Raw genomic sequence first — 21,834 nt, forward strand, 5'->3', positions numbered from 1 at the left:
AGGGAGGGTGGGAGGAAGGAAGGAAGGAAGGAAGGAAGGAAGGAAGGAAGGAAGGAAGGGAGGGAGGGAGGGAGGGAGGGAGGGAGGGAGGGAAGGAGGGAGGGAGGGAGGGAGGGAAGGAGGAAGGGAGGGAGGAAGGGAGGGAGGAAGGGAGGGAGGGAGGAAGGGAGGGAGGGAAGGAAGGGAGGGAGGGGGGGAAGGAAGAAGGGAGGGAGGGAGGAAGGAAGGGAGGGAAGAAAGGGAGGAAGGAAGGGAGGGAGGGAGGGAGGGAGGGAAGGAGGAAGAAGGGAGGGAAGGAGGGAGGAAGGAAGGGAGGGAGGGAGGGAGGAAGGAAAGGAAGGGAGGGAGGGAGGGAGGGAGGGAGGGAGGAAGGGAGGGAGGGAGGAAGGAAAGGAAGGAAGGGAGGGAGGGAGGGAGGGAGGAAGGGAGGGAGGGAGGGAGGGAGGGAAAGGTGGGAGGGAGAGAAGAAAAGGGAGGGAGGGAGGGAGGGGTCCTGATGGAAGGAGGAAGGCCAGGATGGGCCTGGGAAAAAAAGAGAGCGAAGGAGGCCAGGACGACGACCAGGATGGAGGGAGGGAAGAAACTGGAATGAAGGAAAACTGGGAGGTGAGGAGGAAGGCTGGGAGGGAGGGAGGCCAGGATGAAGGGAAAGAGAGAGGGAAAGAGGAAGGCTAAGAGGGGGGAAAGTGTCTAAGGTTCATAGCAATGCCATCTGAAGACTCCAGACAGGCAGTTGCCACACTTCCATGGCACCCCTATTTACAAGCAGGGAAGCCTCAAAGCCCTTCTTTGAAGTCCTGCTGAGCGAGAAAGTGCCAGCTGGGCCTAGGCCTCACCTAGACAGGACCAAGTCAGCCCCTGAGACAGATGCAGCGTACAGGGTGCGGCCTGTGCCTCTCCACCACCTTCTTTCTCATTGGATTTTCGGGTTCTGTTCTGCTGCCCAGGTGCCCACATGCACCCAGGCCTGTGATTTTTCCCCTGACATCAGTGGTCTGAGAGAGCCTGGGACACCAGTGGGCCCCATGAGCCTGTGGGTCTCAGCAGAGCCCAAATCCTTTCCCTGGCTGTTCATGTGCCCAGGATGGACCACAACAACCTGGTCGCTCCCTTCTCAGACAGGAGAACAAGCCCAGGCCAGGACTGAGTGCTGAGCTTCTCCCCAGGCCTAGCTGCTTCAGCAGGGAGGGTCCCCCTCTCGAAGCCTCAGGGGTCCCCACAAACACTCATGCTGCGTACAGAAGGAAGCCTCTTCCTCTGTGGAGAAACCACGCCTGCAGCTGGGAACACAGCCTCGAACCCACAATTGCCCCTGATGGTTTGATTTAAAGAACAACTCTGTGCTTCTATTACAAACACACGAACACTTATTGCAGGCGGAAAATATATAAAAACACAAACAAGATAAAAGGGGGGAAAGAAAACGAACCATAATCTCACTTCATGTATTTTCTCCAGCCATGAAGAAAATGTGTAAGTCCTCCCCTAAATCACACCCCAGGGGTTAGAGAAAACCTCTCCTCGCTTCCAAAACTGGGTTAGAAAGAGTCTGAGAAGCTTAACACCTCTCCTACTTGTAAGGGAACATTTTAAACTGAACTGGGCCAATGTTTTTTTTTAGCATTCTCTTATTTTAAAAGCAAATGAAACCAGTTTTAGGAGGCCAGAGATTTTCAGAGGTTGGGGAGCGGTAGGGCAGAGACAGCAGGAGGGCAGAGAAGGCTGGATGGAGTAGATGGAGTTCGGGATGGGGTCTGGGTGTGGAACAGACAGACTGGGGCAAATTCCAAATCTCCTGGTCATGTGGGTTCCCCAGGCCTAGGATCACAGTGGCAGAACTGGGTTATGGAAAGTGGTGGTTTGAGATTGGGCCATGGAAGGTGCTGGATTCAGAATCTCCAAGGAGGCTGGCTGGGTACTGCCTCAGGGCATTGGGGTCCCAACAACGTGGTCATGGGGCCCCAGGGTTTGTCAATTCAAAGGCTGATGGGATGGGGCACCCAACCTGTTTTGTTGTCCTGACCATGGATGACGCCTTGTCTTTACAAGGGCCATTCGGATGTACCCATCCTGTTCTCCCTTCTGGGATGGATTTGCATCTTCGACTCTCATTGCAGAGACCTGTGTGGGCAGCAGAGAGAGTGGCTACTTAGCTCGAACCTCTGCTAACTCGGGGTACACCTTGGACATGCAATTTGCTATGGGTGGCCTGGCCAGAGGGTTTTACTCTCTCTCACAGGCCCAGAGAGTCATCTTCAAGACATTTAAAAGTATCTTTTTTAAGTGGGGGCTAGAGTGACAGCACATGAGGGGGGAGGGATTTGCCTTGTACACACCCTACACAGGTTCAATCCTTGGCATCCCATATAGTCCCTCCTGAGCCCACCAGGAGTGATTCCTGAGCAAAGAGCAGTAGTAGTAATCCCTGGGCACCCATGGGTGTGACCCCAAAACAAACAAAAAGCACCTTGTTGGTGATGGCGGTCCCCAAAAGTTGCTCCAAAGCTCCCCACTGGCAATTTTCTGTGAGCAGGTTGGTGACTCCGTTCAAGGAGCCGAGGTTAAAATGTTGGCTCAGGCCTGGCGGCGACCACATGGTGCTGGGAGAAAAGCGGGAGTTGACAGTAAGATATGAACTCTCTCCTCTCTTTTCTCTCTTTCTGTCTCTTTTCTCACTCTCAACATTTCTGTGTCTCTTCCTCTCCTCTTCTCTCTCCTCTCTATCTTTCTGTCTCTCTATCTCTCTCTGTCTCTGTCTGTCAATCTCTGTCTCTCTGTATCTGTCTGTCTCTGTCTCTGTCTGTCTGTCTGTCTGTCTGTCTGTCTGTCTGTCTGTCTCTCTCTCTCTCTGTCTGATCTTTCCCCTTGCTGATGGTCTTTAATAGTTGCCCATGGAGAGCTGAGCTGGGTGTGGAACAGATTCTGAGGACTTCATGGGGTTGCTGATGCATAATCTCAGATTGGGTGCAGGTCAATCCAGTCCCCACCCCACAGCACTTGCACAGTGGAGCACAACCTGGAGCATTAGGGTGACCCCAAAGGAGAAGAAGCACCAAAGTGTATACGTTGAGGACTCAGTGGAACAAACAGGGCAGCAAAGTCAAGGGTGGTTACAGGAGAGGAGAAGGAGGAGGCCAAGCCAGCCCTGTCCCCATAGGTCCCAGTGGACTGTGGCCTTGGCAGGACAGAACTTGATGTTGCTGCAGAGTCACAGGAAGTAGGTGCAGGAAGGGAACCCTGGCTGCCATCTTGCTAAGAGGGTGAGACCCCGGGTCTGCACCCTTTGCACCAACCAGGACCTCAACTGTTTGGTTCCAAAACACCTTTCTGGGGAGGCCGGGGCTGAGGTTTCTAAAGCCCGTTGGCGGTGGACATGGCCAGCAGGGACAGGCAACCTTCTCTACCATGGCAGGCCTGTCCTGTGTCAGCCCCTCGCTGAGTCCAATCGCAGGTGCTGAACCAGCAGCCAACAGTCCCCAAGATCCTGCTCCCCCAAGCGCAGGCCGCTTTCTTCCTGCTGGAGGAGCTTCTCCAAGACAATGAGGTTGGAACACAGGCCGGCCTCCCCCGCTCTGCTTAGTGCAAAACCACCAAGGTGATCTTCTACTTAAGAGGGGCTGGCTTCCCCTTTCTCAGCTGTCCAACCAGCTAGGCATGGATGTGTCTGGCGGCACAAAGAGGCAGAGGGAAGTACATATGTGCTAGGATGCCATGCAGATGGGCAGGGCCACCGAATGCCCAGGCCCAGAACATCAGCCTACCTCATGCCCACACACACACACCAGCCTAGTGCCCATGCCATGCCTACAGCCCACCCCATGTCCACCCCTCAGCTGTGCTGCTCGCACGTGCCCTTCCACGAGCCAGTTTGTGCATTACCCTCTGGCATGCACTACACAGGCGCTGTTCTCAGGCTCCTTCTTGAAAGATGCTCTTGGCTGCTGGGCCCCATTCAGTCAGGCTGGGCCGGGGTCATGGCGCAGGTCACCTATACGGGGCCCCACACGCCCGCTGGGAGCCTTTCAACGCAGCAGCTCGGGCCAGCTGTGACTCGGCCACATGAAAGGCGGCGGGGCCATGGGGGTCGGCGTATGGGACCTGGAATGAACCAAAACAAATTTGGGGTCATCCCCAGGGCACCAGGGGGCTGGAGGGGGCCGCGGCCGGCAAGCAGACACACCTCACTCTCTTCAGATGGGGCCTGCAGTGGCTTGTGTGGCTGCCGGGAGATGGGGTGGGGAGGACCCCAAATAACAGAGCACGATTAGGAATTCCTGCTGCATGGAGCTGGTTTTTCCGTCTAATAATGATTGTTTCCCTCTGCCAGGGAATCAGTCTCGGAAAGACAAGCCCCTACAGATGAAAACAATGACCCAACAGCTGGAGAGCATTCGCCAGCCAGAGTCGAAGAACAGAGGAAGGGAGGCGGGTAACAGAGGGAGGAGGCCCTGAAGAGCCATTGTCACAAAGCTGGAACCTGTGACATCCCAAACCCCAGTGTCTGAGGGTAGAGCCAGACCCAGGGTGCAGAGCTGTGACACCCATCAGCATCTCCTTTACTTGGACACTGTGTCTCCTCCTGGGGATTCCAGGGGACCCACAGGTGAGGAAACCAGGGGACATAGGCCCACAACCATCAGTGGCAGGTCAAGGCCCCTCCTGGGCTGAAGGACACCCCTCAAAATGTAGGAAACAGAGCTCAGTCTTGGGTGAAAAAAAAGGTGGAAGCTGTGGCTGGGTTAATTGTCAGAAATTATCCTCATGGGCTCTGCAAACCCCCAGTGGAGTCTCTTCAAGTTGTGGCTCTTCCAGAAATTTCTATGGCTCAGGCTCCAAATTTGCTCTGCTCTTCACGGTCAGGTCTTGTGGGTTCATGTTCAGCCATGAGTCCAAAGTGTGACAGAAAACAGGGCAGATGGGCAGACAAGTATGTGGGGACTCAGCACCCTGCACCCAGTATAGAGCAGTGGGCAGGCAGGCATGTGAGAGACTCAGCACACAACACCCAGGACAGGGTGGATGGGCAGGCAGGTATGTAGGGACTCAGCACACAGTACCTGAGATATAGTGGAATGTATGAGTGGATAAGAATACAGGGGATTCAGCACCCAGCACCGAGGACAGGGCAGGTGAATAGGCAGCAAGTGGGGACTCAGCACATAGCACCTGAGGCATAGTGGATGGGTGGGCAAGAATGTGGGGGGACTTAGGACACAGCACTCAGGGCAGGAAGCTGAGTAGTCAGGCATGAAGGGACTCAGTACGCAGCATCCGGGCATGGTAGATGGATAGGCAAACATGTGGGAGACTCAGCACAGAGCACCCAGGACAGGGTGGATGAATAGGAGAGCATGTGAGGGACTCAGCACCCAGCACTCAGTACAGGGCAGATGAGCAGGCAGGCATGTGGGGACTCAGCACACAGCACCTGAGACATAGTGGATTGGTGGGCAAGACTATGAAGGAGTCATCACACAGCATCTGGTACAGGGCAGATGGGCAGGCAGTCATGTGAGAGACTCAGCGCAACACTTTCTGGGGACAGGGGAGAGGAAGCAGGCACAGAGGAGTCTCCTGAGAGCCTAGAGGATGACAAGTTTTGGTCCCTGCTGTTCAGGACCAGCCCACCTGCTCCCCTGCGAAGAGGCCTGAGATGAACTCCTGAGATCAGAGATGTCCGGTCTGGAGCCAGGGTACATGCTGGGGACAAGCTGGCCTGGCTGGGTGCAAGCACAGACCTGCCCAGGAACCTCTCAGCAGCCCGAGGTTTTCCCGAGTGGGAACTGGGCATAAAAGGGGCAACGTGCCAGGGAAGCTGGGGCTCCTTAGGCAGGTCTGGGCTGGGCAACAGAGCCAACAATTTTTCCTGTGCCCGCAGGCCAAGCCCCAGGCAAGTGTAAGCACCATGTGGCATTCAGCTGCAGTGCCAGCTCTGGAGAACCAAGTCCCTCCCTGCCCCCCAAAGGTTGTTGAGATTGTCCCAAAGTGACCCTGGGAACAACAGGAGGATCTCAGGGGGCCACCACAGTGTCAGGTGGGCAGGAATTGTCCAGAATCAAGTCCAGAAGCATGTCCCCAAGTCGCAGAATAGCATGATTCCTGCTAAACACAATCTTGTCGGCGTATTTGTGATGTAAAATAAATATATATTTTATCTCCTCCACACTGCGCCCAACTATAGAAATGTGTAAGAGGTGTTGAAGTGCTTTTCTTGTGGTTGTTTTGATTGCATTTGCCCAGAAAATGAAGTGGGCACCATGGAAGGAAGTAGCTCGCTCACTTTTGCTGGTGGCCTGAGATTCCCAGCTCTGTTCCCCAGAATTCAGGCAGCTTGATCAGATAGAGTGGCAGCAGTGGAGGGGACTTTAATTGGCTGTTCTATTTAATAACATCAAAGTAACCTTCTAAGAGGGGTGTCTGTGTAGCCCCTCGTAATGAGGGGCCATTACTGTCTTGCCTTATTTGGGGTTGAAATGTGGCACAAGGCAACTGCCAACTAGGCATGGGTCATACATCACAATTCCAGCCATTTGGAGGAACCCCCCCACCATGTCCCCCCATCATCATTCTGCTGGAAGAAGTGGGGATCAGAGTTGGGTCATCCCCCAGTCACGAAGCACCTTCACCTATACATCCTGCCAGCATTGAGGCGGTCTCTGGGAAAGGTGCTCAGCTAAGCAGGAAGTGGAACATCACCAAAGTCCCCAGCTGGGATGGGCTGGGGCATGACACTTGTGATCTCGCCCCGGCCAGCTTGTGACACTACATGAGTGCTCCCCACCCATGAGACCCCCTCTGGTTCTCACCAGGTGGGTTGTCAGGATGGGTGCAGCCCTCTACACTGGGGGGGGGGTCTCAGGGAAAATATGAAGATACTGGGCCAGGCACAGGGAGAAGGGCATCACATGCCCAGCCAGGTGGTTCCTGGAGCCCCAGAGCTCCAACCCTAGGAAGTAGAGCCCCTCCCCATGGTGGCCTGAGACGGGACCTGTATCAGCTCTGGAAGCAGTTGCCTAGACACTTTTGGCTTCTGTGACCAGCTACTGATGGATGTTATAGGGTCTCTAATGATTGAGAGGCAGGTCTGAGACTAGAAACGAGGCTGGAGCAGGAGGCATGGTACATGCTAAGTGGTTCGACCTCCCAGGAGGATGTGACTCAAAAATAGTGCTCAGTCTTCTCTGCAGGGCAGCTGCATCAGGGTTGGGCACACATGCGCCCAAATACCAGCAGAAGAAGGTTGGTGCAGATGTGTACAAACAGACACCAGCAGAAGGCCTGTGCACATGGTACATCCACAGACTCCAGCAGAATTTGATGCTAGCTCATTGCCCTCATAGGAAGGAAATCAGGACTTTCCTTGATGTCTTTTTTGTGTTTCCTTCCTTCCTTCTTTTTTTCTCCCCTTCTCTTCCTTTCCTCCCTTCTCTCCTTTCCTCCTTTCTCCCTGTCCCTTCTTCCTCCTTTCCACATTTCCTGATGTCACTGGAGCAGCATTTCCCAACACTCGGTAAAGAATAATGACGCCATTGAAAAGAAACTGCCTGGCTGGTCTGTTTCTTCTCCAGCCATGGTGGTGTGTCAGGGAGAAACCTCTGATTTTTAAACTGCAGAGTAGAAAGGAGAGAATAGGTACAGTCCCATAGTTTACCATTTCCTTCTTGTCGCCAATAGAGGTACAGAGAGCTGGAAACAAGGGACAGTTTTAATATAAATCTTTCCCTGTTTTGTGTTTTGGAAGCTCTGCAATAGAAAACCCATTCTCACAATGCGTGCCAGTCACCTGAGGTCTGTGGCTTGTGTTGAAGTTAAAAAAATAAGACTCTGCCCACCCTGGGCCAAGTGAGTTACATTTTATGCTATTATTAATGCATTGCCAGGCTTTTTTCATATCAATTTGAAATTATACATCTGGGAAATCCCCACTTCGCCGCAGTCAATGCTTTGTTTCTCTGTGCGGCCTTCTGCAATTACTAGAATGTGCAACTATAATTTAACGCAGGTAAAATTCCATCAGTCACCCCAAGCACAAAGAAATTTCCATCTCCTAGGAAAAAGGAGGAGGAGGAAGAGGGAAGAGGAGGAGGAGAAGGAGAAGAGGGGAGAGAAGGGAATACTGGAGAGGGTTTCCCTACTAAACAGCACCAGAATTGGTTTACAATGGTTGGAATATTTAACTTCAGGCTGTGATGGGAAATTTAGCTGGAGAGGGGTGGGGGCTGAGAAACAGAGACACCCCCCCCCATGAGACAGAGCCCTGTCTTTCCTTTTGGGGGATTCTACTGAAATTCCCAGATGTGGAGAGGAAGAGAAAGACTGAGCCCCACTCCATGCTGTGAGAATTAAGATGTGAGAACTGGGTCAGTGCAAGTTCTGCTGAGCAGCGAAGTTCAGTTTCACCCCCCAAAGGAGACCAGGGGCCCTCTCTCCTGCCTCTCCTCTCCAGCCACCCCACCCTGGGTTCAGCAGACAGCTGCAGGTGATTGTAGGCCTGGCTGGGTGCCACCAAGTCCATGGAATTGAGTCCCTGAGACGCAGGAGGCTTTGCAGGGACCCTCCAGAGAAGGTCACCGCAGGTCCCATCAGGTCTGCTCCCATCAATGTGCTGAGCTCTGGTCTCTCAGTTCCTGAGCAAACTGCTGCACATGAACCATTATCTCAGCTTTAGGCACCATGACCTGGTGAGGGGGACCTCCTGAGATAGCACCCTGCCTCCCTTTGACCAGAACACCCCGCAAGAGGGTCACAGGTCAGGCCAGTGCCCTGCAGGTGGCTACAGCTGTAATGCAGGGTGCCCTCCCCCACTACCAGGTGTCTCTGGCCCCTCCAGGTCTGCTCTGTCCTTTCTTCCCTTAACTCCGTTGGGTGACAGGAAATAGAACCACTTACACAACCTTCTCCCATGGGCTTCTGGGCCACATTCAGCCTCAGGGACATTAGGCCCCTTTTCCTGGCTAAATAACTTCCCTCCATGCTGGGCTAATACTGTCCTGTGGGTACCATGTGCCCCTCTGCTCCCCTCCCCTACTTCCTAACTGGGTTTTGCTCCTTTGGCACTGACTTTGAAGAGCTTCTTGTTTATTCTAGACCAGTGCACATAGCCAGGTAGGAATTGAGTCAATAAGTTCTTAAATTCTGTAAATTGTCTTTTATTCTCAACACGATTAATCTATTACCCAACAAAAGTTTTTCATTTGCTTCCAGTTCTATTTATCCATTTTTCCTTTTATTAGTTACACTCTAGTGTCAAGTGTGAGAGATTTTTTGCTGGCCCAGAATGCAAAATTTCCTTTTTGAACAGCATTTCTTTTTTTTGTTTGTTTAATTAACAGGAATTTTATTTTAAAAGTTAAAGTCATTTTAATGCTTAATAACAATTAATTTTCTTTTTTTAATTTAATTTTTATTTGAATTGTAGTGGGTTACATATAGTTCACAGTAATATTTTAGGTACATATTAACATTGAATCAGGGAAATTCCCATCACCGAATTGTCCTCCTTCCACCTCCATTCCTCTCCTGCCTCCCATATCCTCCACCCTCACCCCTGAGGCTGCTAGAATGAGTGGTCCCCTCTGTGCCTAGTTTACTACTTAGTGATCTTACAACTGTTTGGTCATGGAACCTCCATTATATCCCCCTCTAATTGGGAGGCGGGACTAGATAGTTCAAGTTATGTGGTTTTGTTTGAAGAAGAGAAAAATAATAAAATGGGGTAAAAATCAAATACGCCAAAAATGGGCAGAACCCTTCTAGAGGCTCTCATCCTCGGTTTGAGAGACGAAGGGAAAGAAGAAGGTGAAACACCACAACAGTATAAAAAGAAGTATCAAATAAAATATCCAATGAGCACTACAGCAATAAAGATAGGCACCACATAATAGCCATGATCCTGAAGTAAAAAACATGACAGAGCACAAAATGGAAGAAGAGAAAAGAAGAAAGAAAATAAATAAATAAATATGGAGACAACAAGTTCAATATCCACACCAAATCAAAAAAATCAACAAAAACTAGATAGATTAAAAAAAAAGATTATTTTGTGCTTTTGTCTTTATTTTTCCCTCCTGCATTGGCACAGTAAACATTGGGGTCATTCAAACAGGAATTCTCTTGGCCTAAGAGATACAGGGTTTCTCCACCCTTGAAGTATATTGTCACGAGATTAACTATAGACTCCTTTCAAGTTAATTTACTCTCCCCTTGGTGCTTTTGTGGTGTGTGGAAGACTTCTGCTCCATCCTGGGTGATAAAATCAAACCTCTGAATCTAGAGATCTCGGTCTCTGCACAGGTCAAGGAGTGGAACTTATGATGAAGTCTTTCTTTGTGGTTCTAGAAATTCTGTTCCCTCAGTGTCATTTTAATCCATCTTCTGTGGTTGGTGGTCTTGGTTCTTGTGCTGATCCTAGGATGGAGTCTGAGACAGCGTCTTCCGTTATGTTATGTTTCCAGAAGGCCCATTCAGTTGCACTTGTCTCAGTCAGACCTCTGGAATTAGAGACCATGATTGTTGTGCAAGTCATAGATCAAAGCCTAGACTAGGGCTTTTTTATTGGACCCAGGATACATATGCCTAGTCATGGATCTATCAGCCAGTCATCTGTAGATCGAGATCTTGGCTTTTGTACCGACCAGAGGGTGACAAGTCTTCTGATTTTGTCTTATCGTTAGCTGGTGAGGTAAGATAACCTGCTCTTAGGTCAAGTTGTTCCCAATTTCCTCGTTATCAGGATATCATATTAGAGCTGGCACATGTTGGTGTCCAAGCAGTATTAAGGATGTCCCGGATGGGGTTTGGTACCTGTAGCTGTTGTGAAGAACTGTGTCATTTCTATATCTGGAATCCAGGTTGAACAACATTTCTTTTGCATTAAAGTTTCATCTCTTTTGCATTCATTTTTTTTCCTGCCTGGGCATTCAAGTTGTGTTCAAACCACTTGTTGAAATGTTCAATCTTCTTTTGGCTTGTTTTTTTTTGTAGATGAGGAGGAGGTGATATTGGGCCATGACACTTGGCTCTATGTTCAGGGATCACTCCTGGCAGGGCTTGGGGGGTATATATGGTGCCAGGATCAAACCCAGGCCAACCACCAGGTACAAAGCAAATGCCCACTATACTCCAGCTCCATTGTTAAGATTTGCTTTTGTATCTTTTCTAAGACTAATTGAACATGAAACACAACTCTGCCCCCAGGTGGTCTTGTCTTCCTACGCATCACTTTATAGGGAGGGAAGAGGCAGGGCACAGGAGATTAGGGGTGGTCCACACTTGGTGGTGTTCAAGGCTTACTCCTGGCTCAGTGCTCAGCAATCACTCCCAGTGAGGTTCAGAAACTATATGTAGTGCCAAAGATTGGACTGGGGTTGGCCTTGTGCAAGCCAAGAGGCTTAACTCTGGCCACGAAGTTTTGCTTGACTCTATCTCCATAAGTCTTGAAATTGGGTAGAGTGATTTCTCGTTTTGTTCTTTCTACTTGAAGTTATTTTAATTACTTCTTGTGCATTTTCATATAAATCTTGGAATCATTTTGTCTATGTCTACAAAAGTCTTCCTGGGATTTTGAAAAGAATTGTATCAAACCTCTATATCAATTTAGTGACAAATAACATCTTGATGATGCTGAATCTTTCTGCTCAACGGCTCAGCCTGTTTCTCCATTAGGTTAGAAATCTTTTCATCTTTCATCAGCATCTCTCTTACATGCTCTATGTCTATTCTGTTCTATATACCATCGGGTATCCATTCTCCTCGTGAGGTGGTTAGAAATGGCATTTACTTTACTTTTAAAGTCACTTGCAATGTGTTTGTTGCTAGGATATAGGATAGAGTTAATTTTTCATGTTTATCTTGTATCTTGGAACCTTGTTCTACTCACTTATTAATGCCAAATTTTAGGTAGATTCCTTGGGATTTTCTACACAATCATACCATCTGCCAATAGGCAAGCGTATGTTGTTTCTTTTGTGATGCTTTATCTCTTCTCTCCTTTTCTCGTCTATCACATCAAGATACATAGCATCATATTAAATAGAGGTTCTCAGATATTCCTGCATGTGCCAACTGTAGTAGAAAAGGATTGCATATCTGAAAACTACATAAAATGTTAGCCCCAGGTTTTTGCAGATGACCTTTGAAAACAACATCTCCTATTCTTCTGAGATTTAATGTTTTACTGCCAATGCGTGCTGAATTTGTTCAAGTGTTTATCCTGCATTAATTGTTAGCATGATGTAAATTTGTCTTTCTTGGGCATGTTGAAAAGACAGGTTGTACACAGATTTTATTTTTTTTGGCCACACCCGGTGACACTGAGGGGTTACACCTGGCTATGCATTCAGAAATTGCTCCTGGCTTGGGGGACCATATGGGATGCCTCGGGATCGAATCTTAGTCTGTCTTAGATTAGAGCATGCAAGGCAAATTCCCTACTGCTTGCACCACTACACTAACCCCTGTACACCGATTTTTAAATATTGCAGCAGTCCCATGTCCCTAAAATAAACCCCACTTGGACGTGGTGTCCAGCTACCTCTACAATGCCAGATGCTGCTTGCTAGAATGTTTCCCAGAGCCCTTGGACAGTGGTATCCACATGCTATTCACAGTGGCATAGTGGTCTGTGTTTTCCTTTATTTTTCTGTCCTAGTCTGAGAATCAGGATACTACTGGCTTCATGAAATATATAAGGAAGTTTCCTCCTGCTCATCTGTTCTAAAATTGTTGTGTAGGTTTGACTTTCATTCTTCCATAAAACTAGGATTCTCCAATGTAATCATCTGGGCCTGAAAATTTCCCATTTGAGGAATTTATTAAATTGTTTATTTATTTCAGGCTTGGGGGCCATGCCCAGTAGGGCTCAGGTGTAAGGTTTTATGCTCAGGAATCACTCCTGGCATGTTTTTTTGGGGGGGGAACCATATGTGGTGCCAGAGATTTAACCCCCGGTCTACTGTGTCCCAAGCAAGAACCCAACCTGTTGTGCTATGTCTCTGGCCTCAGACTGAGGAAATTATTTAACGATGAATTTCATTTTCTTGATGAATCCATAGATATTCAAATGATCGATCAGCTATTATGTGAGCTGTGGCAGCTTGCAATATTTGAAGAATTCTGATCCTTTTCCTCTAAGCTGCCAAGTATATGTGCGGGGGCTTGTTGAGAGGGTTGACTGTCCTCCCACACTGAGCAGCCTGGGGTGATGGCTGCAGCTTTCATTGCCAGTATTAGGGATCTCTGTGGTCTCTTCTCTTTGTCATCCTTGTCAGCTTCAATGACCTGTTTAAATCCAGCTTCGTGCTCCATTGGATGTGTAATGAGCTCCCAGCCACAATGACATAGGTAGTCAGCAAAACACAGGAAAGTCCAGGAGTGGGAACAAAAAAACTTCGTTCACAGGTGCCAGAAGTGAAAAATAGGTCTGTGATGGAAACAGTGCAAGAGAACATCTGAGGGGCAGCAAAGCAGCAACTGAGGAAAAAAAAAAAAACCAAGAAGCTCCATGATAAGATGCAGGAACCACTAGGAAACAATAGAAGATGGAAAGAGGTTTTAAAACAGCACATCAGAAAGATATGGGGTGAGCCCAGGAAACAAGCCCAAGTCATAATACAAAGTGCAGGGTACTTGTCTTGCAGAAAACTGCCTCAGGCTGATCCCTGGCATCCCAAAGAGTCCTCCAAGCCTGCCAAGAGTGATCCCTCAGTACAAAGTCAGGAGTCCTCCCTGAACACTGCCAGGTGTGGGTCTCCCAAAAGAGGAACAATATAAAAACCACCAGAGTCCCTGAAAGGCAAATTTGATGAAGAACCACTAATTAAAGAAACCAGAAGTAAGAATTCCCTAGAGTCGAGGAGTGCAGGCACCATGCTCCAAGAGATCAGCAAAAATAGAACCAAATAGGAAAACTCCAAGATACATTAAGATCCAAGCAGCAAATGCCAAAAAAGAGAGAGACAGGATATTGACAGCAGCAAGATCGGAAAAGGAAATTCTATGCAAAGAAAAGGCCATGAGATAGGTTCACAGCAGAACTAGCCAATCATATTACAAGCTAGAAGAGAGTGGTGGGATATAGTTAAGGAAATATTTTAAACAAAAGACCCAAAATTCTTCAAATGAAACAAACATCTCGCCAAAAATACTCTGTCAGGCCAGATTATCAACTAGATTTAAAGGAATGATGCAGAACTTCATGGACAGGCCACAGCCTGGGGGATTCATAGCCTTGGAACTAGTTTTGCAAAAGAGTTCAAGGAGCTTCTTTCAGAGACAAATTTATTAGCACTTGATGGTTTAGTATGGATGGCACCACTAAGGGTGTATGGTTGCCATCTGCTAGAGTCAGAAAGGCCTGTTTATTCCTACCTGGTGAAGGGATTTTATACTTTTTCAATAATGAATTAATGTTTCACTTATATTGAATCTTTTATGTCTGTTCGGGTAATTTTTTGCATTATAGGGCTTTTTATGGCAATATTTTACTTACTAATGCATATACTTAAGCATTATCTAGAACATTTTCTATCATAAAGTCTATATTCACTTCTTGGGATAAAATGCACTTTTATACTTTTATTGGTCCATTCCAATTTTCCCTTAAAATTGTTTTAATTCTCCTCTCCTCATTCTTACTAAATTGTGCATTTGGAGGACGTATCTATTTCATGTGAATTTTAAAATGTATTATCATAGAATTATTCATACTATTAAGTTTTCAACTTTATATACCTACAAAATAGAAAGATATATATTTGGAGGGAAAATTAAGTGATTGGACAAAATATTTTCAATGTGTCATTGATTTACATTTTGGGGGGGGGGTTTTGGGGGGGAGGTCACACCCAGCAATGCTCAGGGGATACTCCTGTCTCTGTGCTCATAAATTGCTCCTGGCAGGCTCGGGGACCATATAGGATGCTGGGATTTGAACCACTGTCCTTCTGCATGTAAGGCAAATGCCCTACCTTCATGTTATCTCTCTGGGCCCCAAAAGGCTTCAGTTTAAGCTCACTGTGGGTTCTGTTTTGTTTTGTTTTTTTGTTTTTGTTTTTGCTTTCTGGGCCACACCCGGTGACACTCAGGGGTTACTTCTGGCTATGCACTCAGAAATAGTTTCTGGCTTGGGGGACCATATGGGACGCTAGGGATCAAACCACAGTCTATCCTAGGTTAGCGTGTGCAAGGCAAATGCTTTACTGCTTTTGCCACTGCTCCAGCCCAAATTACAATTGTGTGCAGTTCAGAAGTTTAGCTTTAACCCTCTATATATAGATAGTTGCCACCACCCCCCCCAATCAATGTAAACAGATATGTCTGTCATATGTGGTGTGTAAGTAAACATAGTAAGGAAATAAGTGGCTAATGTCAAGGCATTGGAGATTTTTGTCCCTAAAACTGGGTTTCCCTAGGACACTGATGGAGGGAAGTGGGTCTCTGATGATGGGTTGTGGTGTTGAAATGTGTGTGAAAAATAGTGTTAATAATATTGTCCAGGCCAGTACTTCAATAAAAACGATAAAACAATTAAAATATAAAAGAGAAGAATTTGACTCTCATGCAGTCTGTCTCTCTGTTTATTTGGATTTATTCTGGTGGAGATACCTCTAGTTTGTTGAGGCTGTGGCTCGTGTCTTTGTATGTATTTTCTTCCATTCTTGCATGGAGAGCAAATTTCCTCAAAGCTCCTGTTATCCCTCTCATGGCCCTCTCATGTTCTTCAGTTGTCCCTCTCATGACCCTTTAGCTAAAAGTTCTTCTTCTCTGTACTCACAGGCATCTCTCTGGGTTCTCAACCACAGTGTCTCTAAGTCTTGGACAGAGGCAAGGAAAGGGAAACAAAGGCAGAACCATATCATGTCATTCTGAGCTCATGGTCTGTGGATAATTTCCTTCCACTCTCCATATCTGTTTCTGTAGATTTGTTTTGTTTTGGTTGGTTGGTTTTGGGACTACACCCAACAGTGTTTAGGGCTGACTCCTGGCTTTATTCTCAGATGCGTGCAAACACCCTCCCTGCCGCACCTTGCTTTGTTTTTCAAACAGCGGACAGAAATCAAAAGTTAAAAGTGACATCAAACATATCTAATTAGAAAATTCTAGCCAAGCTAAAATTGGAAGTTCAGGAAGTCCTGAACTGTGCGGGTTGGGAGCAGGGTCTTCATCTAGAAACATTCAGAGGCCACTGTGAGTGCTGCTTTTTGAAATAATAGAAGCTAAGGAGCCTACAGGTGAAAAACAAGCAGCACTGCCCCCAAAAGCCAAGCCAAGACTCTCCAAACACATGTTGGGCCTGATGAAAACTCGTGCGTGGCAGAGCTGGACAGAGCTTTACTGGAAAGAGCTGGGCCATGTCATGTCTGCCTTAGGGCTGGGCCTGCATGATCCCTAATCTCAGGTGTGGCCAGAGCTGTAGCAATAGACCTGAGCAAGGATCTGAGGGTCAGATCAGAGAAATGGGGACTGGAGGTGAAGCCAACAGTAACTAAAACCTTAGCATTTGTCTGACCTAATCCAGCAGTCACAAAGTATGCACTTGCTTTAGCTAAGTGACATCGAAACACAGACATCTTAGAGTCAATGAGAAAAGGTGAGACTATGAGGCCCAAGAAAGAGCAGGACTTGTCACTGTTCCATTAGGCTATGAGATGATGATCTTATCCGCCTGCAGCCATGGTGCACAGGGTGCATCCCAGACTCTTGTCTCTGCTGTGCTCAGTTGACTTGGCACTTTGCTCCTGTGTCCTTCACCCTGGGAAGGCTAGCATGGACATATTCTCAAGACGACATTGGTGCTTGAGCGTATGGATCATGCCAGTCAAGGTGCAGAAGGATCTCACTGTCACTTCCACTGTTTTCTCTCTGCCAGAGCAGGTCGCTAAGATATCCCAGACTGAAGAAAGGACAAATATACCACCTCTTCAGAGACCATAATGGTAGCTATACCCAAGGGTGTTGCATTGGGGATGGATAAAGAATCTGTCACTAAATCCCACAACCAGCCACAATAAACAAGGTATTAGGAAAGAAAATGAGGCCAAAATGACTTACAAAAAGTAATGGGAAAAAGAAAAGAACATGAAAGTTAGTTACCAAGTAAGTTAATTAAAATGACTCCAAACTGATACTGATGAAGAAGGAAATTGTGAGTTGGAAGATGCAAGTGAAGAATTAGTGAAAATATTGCAGAGACAGATAAAGCAATGATAAATTATGAAAGACAAATCAAGACATGGAAAGTGAGTTAAGAAATTTCAACATTCCTGAAGGAAAAATGAAGAGGAAGGCAGAAAAGCATCCTCCAAGAGAGATTATTTGATAATGTTCCAAAATTGAAGGGAGACCATGAATTTCCATCTGGAAAACAACACACTGGATCCTGATCATGAAAAAAGAAATAGCACAGTGAGGAGAGCACTGGTGTCCATGCTGCTGACCCACATTCTAGCTCTGGCTCCTCAGATGTTCCTTATCCCACACCAGGGGTGATTCCTGAGCTTAGAGTAAGCTGCTGGGTATAGCTCAAAACCAAAACCCAATGTAGATCTAAACACACAGCAGTGAAAAGAAGCCACATTCATCAGCTGACAGCAAAGTTAAGGACAGGCTCCAAGAGGCCACACTCCAGTCACTGAGCCCTAGAAGTTCAAAGAAAGACCCCAGCATCTAGCTCTGTACTCCAATAGACCTCTGTACCTCTATAGACCTGTGCATGCAATAGATCTCTACACCTCAGCAGACCTCTGCACTCCAATAGACCCCTGAATCTCAACAGACCTCTGCACCCTAGCAGACCTCTGCACAATAGACCTATGAATCCCAATATATCCCTGTACCCCAACAGACCTCTATACCCCAAGAGATCTCTACACCCAACAGATCTCTGTACTCTAACAGACCTCTACTCAGGCTTGAATGAAGGCTCTGGGTTTCACAAACTGGCACCACATTCACCATTGCACATACTCTGGGAAGGGGTGAATACGTGTGCATACACATATAGGCCACATGATTACAGGATTGTACACATAGAAACATACATTATATGTATGGAAATGCATGGCTATGTGTCTCATATGTGTATAGCTATGCACATGTGTATAATTTATGCATGCATGTACACCTGTGTTCTTATGCATGCAAACATCTGTGTACCCCATATGCACTGCACATGTGCATAGTACCCTTGGCCTCATGCATACATAAAGATGTACACAGCTCCTTCTCTACAACGTCACTGGATAGGAAGGGGTCCCCAAGGAAATGAAGGGGTCCAAGTCCCCATAAGCAAGCCTGGGTCAAGGACACCTGGAAAGCAAGAAAAACCAGAGGGTGGCTCTTGGGAGAAAAGATGCTTTGGGGAAAGTGGCATAAGCAGAGATTCCAAGGCCTTTGGGGGACAGAAATAGGATGACAAAAGTTTTAACCACCATCCCCCAAAAATTACCAGCAAAATGAACAAAATAATACAAACCACGGTATAAGTCAATAAAGGCAACAAACGTTATGTTCAATGACAGCTCCAAATGCTGTTCTGAGCATCCTGAGAATGGCCAAGAGGAGCAAGGAGCTCACACTATACCCAAGAAAAAGTTATGTAAAGATTTGTGGGTTACTAATGAGGGAGGGAGGACACGGGTGGTGCTGAGTAGCCCAAAAGATGGTCCAGACCAGCAATGAGGGCAAAGAAGCAGTTTGGGGTTGAAGCATCCAAAGGCTGATGAGTGTCCCGATTTTCTGTACAGACCTCACTATGATGAAGGTGGGACTCTTCAGCAGGGGGGTTTGCATCCAGTCACCCTGAGTAACCAAGGCTCTAATCTTTCCCTGGACTCTGCTTCCCCCCCCCCCCCAATTCCTGGGTTTCCTGGGTTCTGTCTACAGCAGAAGCAATTCCTGGACAATTTGCCCCATGACATTTCCAAGTACAACTTCCTATGCTAGAAGCCATGATGCAAGGTCTTTCCCTTCTGAGATGCAGGAAAAGGGGGTGTGGTCCCCAACCTTCCAGGAAACGAGGGGGAACCTGTGTGCACACACTCAGGAGCGACACCTAAGCTTTTCCTTGAATTCACATGACACTTTTCTTTCAAAGTACTCAAAGCATGTTAGAAATTCCGACTCAGGAAGTGTCACAACATGAGAAGCCTGCCATCCAGTCTCCTGCAGAGGAGGAAAAGGGGGCACATGCTCAGTTCTATTGCTACAACTGAGAGGGGACGGCAGTGTGTGTTCAGGATTGGGGACCACTCTGAGCTCTTCTCTATCTTCAATGTCATCATTTTCTACTGCTAGACAGAGCCAAAGTGGACCAATCTTTCTCAAGGATGTTGGAAAGATAAAGCCTTTCCTGAGAGCAGTCCTCTTACGGTCAAGTCCAGCCAGCTGCTTTTGAGACTTATGTACCTTAGAGTCACGAGTAGGTGCAGGAGAGAAAGAAGTGTTGGATCACCCAGAACTCAGGGAATAGTCCAGACCTTGGAAAAGAAAAATGAAATTAGAGAACTCCCACCCCTGGTTTCCAAATGTACAGCAGAGCTATGTTTCTCAAAACAGTGTGGGAGTGGCAGAGAGAAGACAACAGGAGAACAGCACAGGAGAGTCAAGAAAGGATCTTAGACAAGCATGCCAAGACCATTCACCGGGGAAAGGACTGTCTCTTCATTGAGCGGCACTGGGACGACTGGTCCTCCACGTGCCAAAGACTAAAGTGTGTCTCTTTATGAATTCCAAGTGAAAAAAGACCCAAAAAAATTAAAAAGGACCTGAACAAAAGAATTAAAGCTATAAAACTCTCAAAAGAAAACTGAGAAATAACTGTGGCATTGCATTTGGCAGTGGTTCTCAGATAAAATAACAGAAGCCAAGAAACAAAAGAAAAACCTAGAGAAGGGATTTCATCCTAGTGGACAACTTCTGGGAGTGAAAAGACTCTTAACCACGAGGTAGAAAGATGACCCCATGAGTAGAAGGAAATGTTTTCAAATCTTAGGCTTGATAAGGAATTAAGACCCAGACTGTACGGAGAACTCTGACAATTCAGTAAGAGCAAAACCACTTAACTTCACAATGAGTGGAGGATGCATTGGAACCATCTTCAGAGAAGCCGCACAGATGAGAAGTGGACAATTAAACACTCTTACCATTTCCTCTGATCAAGGGAGTGCATTGGAATGAAGCATAAACTGCTACCTCAAACCCCAAGAAGAGCAAACAACAGAAATAGTGAAACTAGCCAATGGCAGAGAGGATGTAAGCAAACTGGAACGTGTTGCTGGTCGGGATGCCAGTGGTGCAGACTGTAATATCCCAAGTGCATAGAGAAAGTTGCCTGCCCAAGAGCAGCTCTCCACACCCTTCCTGGAAGGGTCTGGAAGCCCTGACAGTCACAGCCTTATTCCACAGCCCAGAGGCCAGCTCCAGACTTGCTCTATTCTTAGAAGATATGCCACCCAAGTCACGGAAATTAATGGGAACACCAAGCTTATGGCTGAAAACTTCGGGGTGCCCTCAGAAGGGGCTGGGCTGAGTCCCAGCCCTGCTGAAGCCTCTACACTGCATTCACCCCACAGTCACCACCAAATCAGCTGCTCAACTTCACTGCTCCAACATTAATCTCTTCTGACACATAACTGACAAAAATTCCCCTTGTCCATAAGATTCTAATGCTTTCCATACTCCTGAGTCCTGGAACCCAGGTATGGTTCCCCCATACACTACCATCAACATGTTTGAGGGGAGAGTGGAAGCAAAGCCTCCAAGATGCTACTTGTTTACGATGCTTTGTTTCCTGGCTCTGCACTGTGCTCCAGCTGCAGACCTAATGCAGGGTGAAGCCACATGTGCAGAAAAGAGAAATTAGAGGGGGAGATGAGACAGAGCCCTGGGGGGCTGGGGGCCAGCTAAGGGGGACAGTACTGGGAGCCAACATAGATACTGCCCACTCTTGTGAACTTGGTCATGGCTCCCACAAACATTTCACACTGCCTCTTCCATCTTCCATTGCCCTGCCTGGTCTCCATCATGAACTCCCCAGCCAAGGTGCTCATTTTGCACTCATCACACACAAGCTAGTGTATGCAACACAGTGGGCCCCTGAACTGTACAGTGTATGTGTGTGTGTGTTTGTGTGTGTTGGGAGTTGGTCCCATTGGTCTTGCAGAACAGACACTTCATCCCTGTGTGTGGAGCCCAGACGAAGAGTCTCTTTTTTGCCACCAAAGAGTCTTTGTCTACTTCTGCACCCACAGGGGCCTTTTGTTTTCTTTTTCTTTGGGATAAGATTTTCCCAAGCCAGTGTTACAGCTCTTTTAGAATTTGTCCAGCAGGCCTTCTGGTCTCCACCAAAAGGCCCCTAAAAAAAAAAAAAAAAAAAAAAGATTTTCCCAAGCCATGCTCAGGAAGCATGATCACACCTAATGATTTTTAGCCAAGGAGGCCAGTTTACAGTGCTAGGATGGATCTGGCCTGTTCTGGTTCTTGCAGCTGGAGCTTAAAATCAGCACTCATACATAAGGTCTTCTGTGTTACCACACTTTCATTTAATAGCAGGAGGTTTATTTAGCAACAGCATCAGCATAAACAAGAGTTTCCATGCCCTGGGCAGAAACTTCAGCTACTTCCCTCTTCCTTCTCTTTCTCCTCACCGCTCTGCTCCCCATTGACCACTTGCTTCTTCCATCTTCTCCATTCCACATGGCTCCCTTCCTCTCTTCTCTCCACCCCACTCTAGCCCACACACACTACACAGTGGCCGGGGTTTATATACATTCTATTTCCCCACCTCCTCAGCTGTTTGTGCTGTCTGATTGGCTACACCATATGACATCATCCCAT

General features: G+C 47.4%; 1 non-coding gene across 1 annotated transcript; it reads left to right on the forward strand.

The window, feature by feature from the left end:
• Positions 1 to 21,292: 21,292 nt before the first annotated feature.
• Positions 21,293 to 21,354, forward strand: LOC126021004 (U7 small nuclear RNA). The gene has a single exon (XR_007499632.1). It is a non-coding gene; the product is annotated as a U7 small nuclear RNA (small nuclear RNA).
• Positions 21,355 to 21,834: the final 480 nt, after the last annotated feature.

Source organism: Suncus etruscus, chromosome 10 (genome assembly GCF_024139225.1).
Source record: "Suncus etruscus isolate mSunEtr1 chromosome 10, mSunEtr1.pri.cur, whole genome shotgun sequence".
NCBI lineage: Eukaryota > Metazoa > Chordata > Mammalia > Eulipotyphla > Soricidae > Suncus > Suncus etruscus.